Source organism: Nipponia nippon, unplaced genomic scaffold (genome assembly GCF_047370975.1).
Source record: "Nipponia nippon isolate SJK-2023a ecotype South Korea unplaced genomic scaffold, ASM4737097v1 scaffold_16, whole genome shotgun sequence".
Lineage (NCBI taxonomy): Eukaryota > Metazoa > Chordata > Aves > Pelecaniformes > Threskiornithidae > Nipponia > Nipponia nippon.
The window spans coordinates 8,757,613-8,766,307 of NW_028262332.1; the positions used below are offsets into that span (position 1 = coordinate 8,757,613).

The following is an 8,695-nucleotide window of genomic DNA, read 5'->3' on the forward strand; positions in this document are numbered from 1 at the left end:
AAGTGGGTTTTGCTTTCCTCCCCCTTCTTCCCCGGCCCCCCTCCCTCCAGAAACCATGTCCCAGTGCTAGCAATGCACACCCAAGCATCTAACAAATAAAGGGAAAGATTAAATAGATTACTTTGCCCCGGCAGCTCCAGCAACGTTTGCCTTATAGTCCCTCCAGTTGCTCTTCTTTTTATCCTCGGCAAGGCAGTATAATAGATGCGCTAAGGCGCCCAAGAGCTCATGCGCCGGGGCGCAAGGCCATGTGGGGACGGTAGTCCCGGGCCGGGCCGGGGGAGAGGCGGCCGCTAGCCCCCGGACTACAAGTCCCAGAAGCCGGCAGGTCCCGTCCCCCCCCCTCGGCCCCCCGCTCCCTCCCCGGACCGGCGGGCAGGGGAGAGGAACAGCAGGGGTGATGCCCCGGGCGGCGGGGGCGGGTGAACACGCTCCCCCCGCCCGCGGGGAAAGCGCCCCGCGTGGTTTTGGGCGGGGGGACCGCGATAAAAACCCGCGGGGAGGTGGCGGCCGGCGGCTCCCGTCGTCGTCCCCGTTCCCCCCCCCCCCTCCCGCCCCGGGCAGACATTGCCGGGGAAAATCCCGGCTTCCCCCGGCCGCCCGCCCCCCGGGCTCCGGAGGCGCAGCCGGAGCCCTTCGGAGCGCAGCGGGAAACCTGCGGGTCCGCGTCGGCCGGAGCCGCGCAGGGCCGGGCGTGCTGCGGGGACCGAGTTTTAAATCACAACTGCGGGAGCTGCCTCGGTCGTTTTCCCTTTTTTTTTCTTTTTTCTTTTTTCTTTTTTCTTTTTTCTTTTTTTTTTAAGTCGCGGTTTGCATTGGGTAACGCGCTCTCACATTTATTACGCAACAACTAATACGAGCCGCAATAAAAATAGAACACCGGCAAGGCAAGCTGTAGCAGTAAGTAGCAAAAACCCCCGAAACGTTAAGAAAACCCACAACCTGATGTAGCTTGCACTGGTTAGTGCATTTCATAATATCGTCAACTGCTGGAAACAACAAGAAAAATAATCTAATGTATACAATAAAACCAGAACATGAGTTTGACAAACACACCCACCATAAGAGCAACAACAAACAGGAGCACTGTTACAAACGCTTCCAAATAACAGACCAACACAGCCTATATCCTGAAGCAAATCTACACATGCAAACAGAAGTTAAAAAAAATAATAATACTGTTATAACCCCAAATATGATTCAATTGCTGCAGCACAGAAAGAAAGGGGGGGGGGGGGAAAAAACAGAACTGTTGGAAAAAACGAGTCCAGGGGAAACATCTGAGCGCCAACATAAAATAAGAAGTAGTTAGGGGATTTCTCTGTGGACGCATATGCCAGCAGAGGCTGCCACGCTGCCTGTTACAGACAGCCATGCCGTGATGCCAATTAATAAGTCAGTTTATTGTAACCATAAGGTGAAGGCAGTTTTACTGGAAGACCTTATTTCCAGAAGATTAGCTTTCAAAAAACGTGACCAACGGGACTGAAATTTCTCAGGAGCTCTGATATAATCAGCAAGATTGGTTTTTGTACAGGCAGGAGGACAGATGCTTAGGAAAATTCCACTTAGCCAGGCTTGTGGCTGCCTCGGGATGAAAGCAAAGTTGTGCAGATGCCTTAACTGAACCCAAGAAAAAGTGCTTTTTTGCACTGAACTTCAAGGCTCGTGCAAATTCAGGAACTAGAAACTCGCTCACAGCTGTACCGCTCTTGGATGTGCTTACTTTGTAAGACAGAATTGGAAGCTGCATCTGCATCGACGGCCAAAGCCCACACTTGGGCTGTGCGTGGCTCGGGCTGCCCTCCTGCAAGCTGACCTTGTTGCCTTGACCATCAGGTACCCGAAAGCCACTTCAGTGCCCTCTGCACCCAGAGGACATGGCCTCTGCGGGAACACGGAGCACGCGAGCAGTAAGAAAAAGGTACGTCCTGGGTCTTCTTAAGGGGAACAGCCACACTTCACAGCGGGTGTTTGCTACATTTGTCCCGCAGCTGGTCATCCTACGTTCCACGTTGCCAGACTGAGCAAGGAAATCCCTTTGAAACACCACCTGAGCTCTGCCCTGCCTAAAAGCATCCTGGATACTGGGTACAGGGAAGAATCGGATTTTGAGTGCAGGGCACTTTTTACCATCATTCTGCTGTATTCCCATTTGCAAGGCCATTCTAAAAGAGTACACATGTACCACAGCATTTGAGAGCTGAAGAGCACCAGGTCAGTTCTTTTGAACGCACTGTCCTGCTCCAGTACATGCTTGATCCACATAGATAAGCAGGGTATAAATTTATGAACGCCGTAACACACACAGACACCAAATCGTGAGCATGACCAAAGAGCCCCTACAGGAAAACTGCTGCCACACTAGGCATGGGGGCTGGGAAAAGTTGGCAGGCTGAAGCTTTCCAAGGGAGGGGGCAGGGAGTAATCAGCTGCGTATTTGTTATGAACACTTGGGAAAACGTACATCTTTCACTCCAAAGACTCATTTTCAGCTAAACCATAACCCGAAAGTTTGATTTTTAAATGTATTTGTATTTTAGTTTGAGACAAACTCCTGCAACAAAAAAGTGTGTTGCTGAAATGTTAAGATTTGGCAGAGTTATAAGCAACTGAACAGGGGGTCTCATAACGCAGCGGTCAGCAACCTCAGCGACACGCAGAGCACGCAACAGGGGGGCTGAGCAAAACGGGTGAGCGCAGGCAAAAGGGCAGAGACAAGAGAAGCTGGGAGGGTCCCCGCAAGAGCATAAAGCCCTTCAAGCTGGCAGGGCAGAGTCACCTCACAGTGAACACACACAACTTCAAAACTGGAGTTTGATCCTCACTGCAAGTCCACTTTCAAGCACAGCTGGTGATGGAGGGTGCGACAAAGCTGCAACCCAAAAGCAGTCTCCGACTATGCCTCATGCCTCCTTATCTCACCCAGGGTGGGCGTAAGACAGTTTCATCCCAAATTGTTATGTTCATTATGCATCAGGCTGAGCGGGCAAAACAATTCACATGAGAAACTGTCCCCAGAGATTTCACCACTATCAGCTTTCAGCCTGGAGCACACAAGTCACTCACACACCTACCTACCTGTAGGTCTGCAAACTTGCGCTTGAAGAACCCAGCTGCATCCTCCAAGGGAACAGGAAGGCAAATATATTCTAGGGATCCTTAAAGCCTTCTTTATGCAAGGCAGTGAGTTTAGATAATGGTTTAGCTAAAGAGGCACAGGCTGACTCAGTTTGAATAAGCCCCATAGGAGGTACAGCGAAATCAAATCAGAATGAGTCAAGCACAAAGTACCTGGCCCAAAGTAAAAGCACTCAGACTGAGGAAAAGATAGTTGCAACCTTTAAATGAATTTCTGAACTGATTTTGCCAGATTAGTTTTACACACAAGATGTAACAGTCTGCCTGTTCTGGAATACCTTAACTCCAGCTTTTCCATAAAACGCAAGACAACAGCAGTAGCTTTTTACTTCTTCCTCCTCCCCAAGCTCAGAGGAGCATCCTAGATTCACCCAAGGCCTTTTGATTAGCCTCTGTGGTCTCTTATGTTGCACCTCCAGTTACCCAATTAGTACCTTGTTAACTAACACCTGCAGCGTATTTATTCCTTGCCATTGCACTACTTTTAACCCTTAATGCACAGTGGTATGTACACCCTTCTAGGAAGCTTTGTACATCGGCTTTGACAAGAAAAACTTATTTGTGCAAAACCAGAGTGGTTTGCAGGGCTGCTAAACACTGACACTTTTTGCTTCTCTTGGTGTCCAGGGTAGGACTTGAGTCTTTTCAAAACAAGGGTGGACGGAAGCAGGAAAGGGAGATACTTGTCTCTGTGGGACCAGTGAGTTTTGTGAGAACTGGCCGTGCTCAGCGCCTTGCATGACTGCACCCAACAGTATTTCATAGTAATCAGGGACTGCTGGGAACACTAACCGTGAGCACCAATTTTTCTGACCTTTGCTATAGGTACTAACTGTAAGCTTCCGATTCTTTACCTCGCCATTCAGTGCCTGTTTCACCATCAAAACCATCGTTCCCTGCTGCAAGGGAGCTCTTTGTTGGTATTTGTACTTGGGAATTACCAAGGGATTACAAGTGGAGAAGGCTGCTGAAGGGGTGTGAATACCGCATCGGCAATGCATTCTGACCTCCATCTCTGGGCACGTCCGTAGGCACGCTGTACATTTACACGCACACGAAAGGCTGATGCGCACTCCACACGCCTTGAGGCAGGCAAATTTGGCTGTTCTGACCATTTTGTCAGCCATCAGCCACCACGGGCTACAAGAGACCTCATGTATCAGCGAACTCACAGCAGACCCTATTACCAGCAGCTGCTATCTCTAGAGTGGATGTTGTTATACATTACAAAAAGAGAATTTATTCAATAACAGTCATGTTTGGGATAAAGAAATAATAGTGCCCAAATCGAAGATTGCTCAAGAGCGTGTAGTAAATGTCTGGGATTATATGACTCGGATCATCCCAGAGAGAAGGGTGTTGAACACAAGGGGATAAATGCTCTTATTGCATCTTTACCAATGATTTTCTTTGCTGTAGTGGCAGGATTTCCTCGATTGAGTAAGCGTTATTCAGTAAGGTAAGGATGACAGGACTAGGGCAGAGGTTTGAAACAATAATTGCAGTTTGTTCTTCTGTAGTACCTTTCATCTGTGGAATTCACAACAATGCAATAATCCTCCTAACAGCTTTTGTAGGTAAGGAAATATTATGAGCCCTGTTTTTCAGCTGAGGAAGCTGAGAGGGAATGTGATGACGCAGAGAATCATAGGCAGAGCCAGAACTGGGACTCGGCTCTTCTGACTCATACTTTGTAGTTCTGAGAGCCTGGACACACCAGTTGGTGAGGCCACCCTGGCTACTCAGTGCCTATAGGACCTTTGTCTCTTCAGTGTTCACTCTTCATCTGCAAAAGGGTGAGCAGAGCCCCCAAACAGGGAACCCAGGAGCCAGGATGTCTACGAGCCCCCAGAGGCACAGCATTATGGTAATTGATGGGAAGGCAGGAAAGAACCGAGCTATCCAAGACCCAAAGGATCTTGTAAGTGTTCATCTGCAAATATAAGTTTTGATTGCGATCTAAATGCTGGTCTGGAGACAGCCAATATCCAACGGAGGGTCCAGAGTGGATTTAAATAATGCCCTTCCAGATCGGCAGTTCTTAAACCAGAGAAACAGAGATGACTGGCTTTCCCTGCAATGGAGAAGGAGTGAAGAGCCCACAAAATATTCTGTCTGACTTTGGTGTCTTTTATCAGGATGTAGAAAGAAGCATTTCTTGGAGGAGCTGGAGGCTGGGATACAGTGGGCTCAGATTTATATGTATGGAAAGAAGCAGAGCAAAAGCCTAAACTATTGTGGGAGAGAAGAAAGGGACATGACCACGGAATTTGAGAAGTGAAGAGAAACTGCCCAGCCAATATGGCTCCGTATCTTTGGCCACAGTAAATATGTTTCTTTGGAAATCAGCTGCATCTGACTGGTTTTGTTACACATTCAGTGTGATGTAGAGACGTAGCACCTGCTGTAAACACAGTGGTTTGCACAGGTAAGCAAGCTTGTGAATAGTGCGTGCTACTGAGTTGGCAGTTTAAACTAACAGATACTAGAACATGCTAGATTTCAGCTGGCTAAAGCCCTAATGGCTTCCTGTGTTTTCTTGTCCTCCTGCCCTCTTACAAAGACTGGAGAGAATGGTAAAGAGATGCTCTAATGAAATAGTAACACTTTCAAACAGCTTGATTTCTAAATTGTAATGAGTAATAAATACATTCAGATTTCCCTAAAACTATCTCAGGGATATGAGATAATCGTATTGAACCATCCGTTCATTGGAGTTGCAACCATTTGCACCAGCCAAGAACGAAGCTCCTGATTCACAGAAGTGCTGAGAACCTGCTGCTCCAGTTGAAGTGGCTGGGAGAGGCAGGCTGTCATCACGTCTGGCAGTCAGACTGTCTGTGATTCAGTCTGGGGCTCTCAAATCAGCAGCCTTTGTGCATTAACTTGGCTGTGACTTGCACTGGGGGGAATCTGCTTTGAAGGATACACTATAGCACATTGCCGGACTCCAACCCTGCGTGAAGTCCTACCTTCTCTTCAAAAACACGGACTGTTTCTTAACAGGTCTTTACTAACATGGAGCTCAATACATTCAGTGTTCAATCATCTGACTTTGAAAGGAGTCCTTCAACTTCCATAGGCCCCTTGTGCCCAGGCTAAGTGTCTGTACACATCCCTCCTGGGCAGAATGAATCAAATCCTGCCTGCTCTCCACTGGGGTAAGACTTCCTAGTTTTAAATGAACAAATGTTGGCAGTGATGCAAGCAAGGTTCATACTGTAGTGGGGGAGGTAGAAATATCAGCCTGGAAAAGGTTCAGTGTTTGTTTTTAAATCCCAGAAGAAACATATGAATGCGATGTATCTGGGATTTAGAAAAAAACAGAGCAGCATATTAGCAACCACACAGAAACAGCTATATGTCAGAGATCAGCTGCTCTTTAAAAGCCTAAAAGATGCAGCAGGTCTCTCATGAGCTCTTCCTCCCTCTGTTTCTTGAGCAGCGTGTAACACACAGTAAGTCTGTTCTGTGCTTCCTCTGTCTGCCGAGAGGCCCAAGCAAATAAAAGTCCTGAGATTGCTAATTGTGCCAACACATAAACATGGGTTTACACAGCTCGTCAGCGTAGTGCCATATTACTCACCATTGCAAACGTAAGCACGAGCTTGCTTGCAGCAGTCAGGTCTAAAGAGCAGATCCAGCACGTACTGAAGTTAGTGGGAGCTTTTCCACAAACATTAACGTCCTTTGGATCAAATCTGCAGGACTGGATTAGTTCTGGTCTCGGTGGAACCTGTGACAAAATTGTATACATTAGTCATAGCAGGACCTGTGGCCTCAGCTCTGTTCCTGACACCCTTAAAGCCACCCAGAGGGATCCCGGAAGCACTGAAAGCAGCCACTTCCATATAATCGGAGCCACTCATGGGCTTTTCTTTCCCTTTTATCATTATGGGAAGCTGCTCTCCCCCCCAAAAACCCCTCAGACAGGTGTCTTTTCCAGTGTACTTGGAAGGTCACCAAGTTCAGGCTATTTTGAACCAAATGGAATGAAAGATTTTGTGAGGGAGAAGCCTGCCAAACCCCACTCTTTTCCAGAGAGGGAACTTGGACAGATACCATATCCTGCTGATCCCAGCTGTGGCAGCATGGCCAGGGGAGCAAGAAAGACCCTCACAGATGACTCATAACCAACAAGTTAAATTTCATCCAAAGACAACGGGCCGTTCGTGCAAATCCCCAGGTACTCACGTTATGCAGTCCCAAAGGAATGCCCTTGCTCGCTGAGCTGCCTTTTTCTGCAAGCGCCATGCTGTCAAAACCCAAGTTAGCATGTGACCAAGTACTTTGCCAAATGGGGTTTATCATATTTAGACTTGTTTAAAAAAAATCCAGGACACTTAGAGGCTAAGGGGTTGTGTAGAATTACGATTAATTTGTAGTTGAGGCTACAGTTTTCAAGTTCCAGAGAGGTATTATTCAGTATAGATAAGGATTTTTATACATACATATATAAAAATATACACACATATATAAAAATATATACATATATATATAAATATATACATATATATAAAAATATCAGGCAAAAACTTCCAAAGCAGGCACTAAGAGAGGCAAAATACAAACTTTTATCTCCAACATGAAAGAAACAAAAACACCCTATCCCTATCACAGGAAAGTTATATAAATACATAGCATTATAGTGCTGATTTGATTTGTGCTCTCTCATTTTATTTCACGTTTATTTTTTAAAAGAATGAAAACTTTAAGCCAAAACCATCTGGAAGAATCGGCAACAGCAACTTAACTGGATTTGTTTCCCAGTACTGTTCTGGGGATTCTGCAGCTCTTTTAACCGTCTGTGTTTCACCTCCCTGAGTTTAGACAGCAGAGTTAGTTCTCCAGACTTCTGCTGCAGGTTTCCAGGCTGGAGAAGGGCCTTGGATTCACTGTACCACAGGTTTTTTTTTTTCTTTTTTTTCTTTTTTTTTTTTTTCCTTTCTCAACTGCCACTAGAATTTTTGGAGCCCAAAGATCTTCCTGTGTTAAAGGGCCAGTAAATGACACGTGTCTCCTTTTCTTCCCTCTTAACTGAAAGCAGACTGTAATGTGTTCTGTGCAGCGTTGGGTTGTGGTTCAGAAAAAAAACGCCGCTCTCCAGAAAAGTGCTTCAACACATGCTTAACTTTAAGTTGGCTGTTCGGCCTTAACGTATCAAAGTTAAATGCTTTTCTGAGTCAGGGCCCTTGTACACCAGTACACGGAGAACCACCCGAGATACGCTCTCACCCAGGCAAATATTATGGTGTTAAACGGCTCATGCATCAGCCTTGTGCGTTATAGACATTACTGCCTTGTGAATTAGCTTGGTCTTTTCATAATGGTTTTTATCTGTGGTACTGGTGTACGATTCCAACGGGGCTGGCCTGACTATTACGACCCAACGACACCTAACCCCACTGCAGCCAGGCTCAACGGTTTTTGAACAACCCCAACACGCTGGGGCAGAGCCGCGGCCCTGCGTGAAGCGGCTGTGTGCCGCACCGCCGGTGCTCAGCACCACCCCTGCTATGCGGGCCCGTCAGGCAGGGCTGGACGGGGCCCTGAC

The 8,695-nt window shown here is 47.0% G+C and overlaps 1 protein-coding gene across 10 annotated transcripts in view; it reads right to left on the reverse strand.

The window, feature by feature from the left end:
• BRD3 (bromodomain containing 3) overlaps nucleotides 1-8,695 on the reverse strand; it is a 50,838-nt gene that overhangs the window by 41,604 nt on the left and 539 nt on the right. For 3 of the 10 annotated variants that reach the window (XM_087753470.1, XM_087753469.1, XM_087753471.1), the window contains exon 1: nucleotides 122-341. The gene's annotated coding sequence lies outside the window, so the exon portion shown is untranslated. Of the gene's footprint in view, nucleotides 1-121; nucleotides 343-3,081; nucleotides 3,309-3,419; nucleotides 3,705-6,727; nucleotides 6,878-7,335; nucleotides 7,397-8,695 lie in introns of those variants that run through there. The other 7 variants (XM_087753462.1, XM_087753465.1, XM_087753463.1 and 4 more) reach the window with 6 other exon arrangements.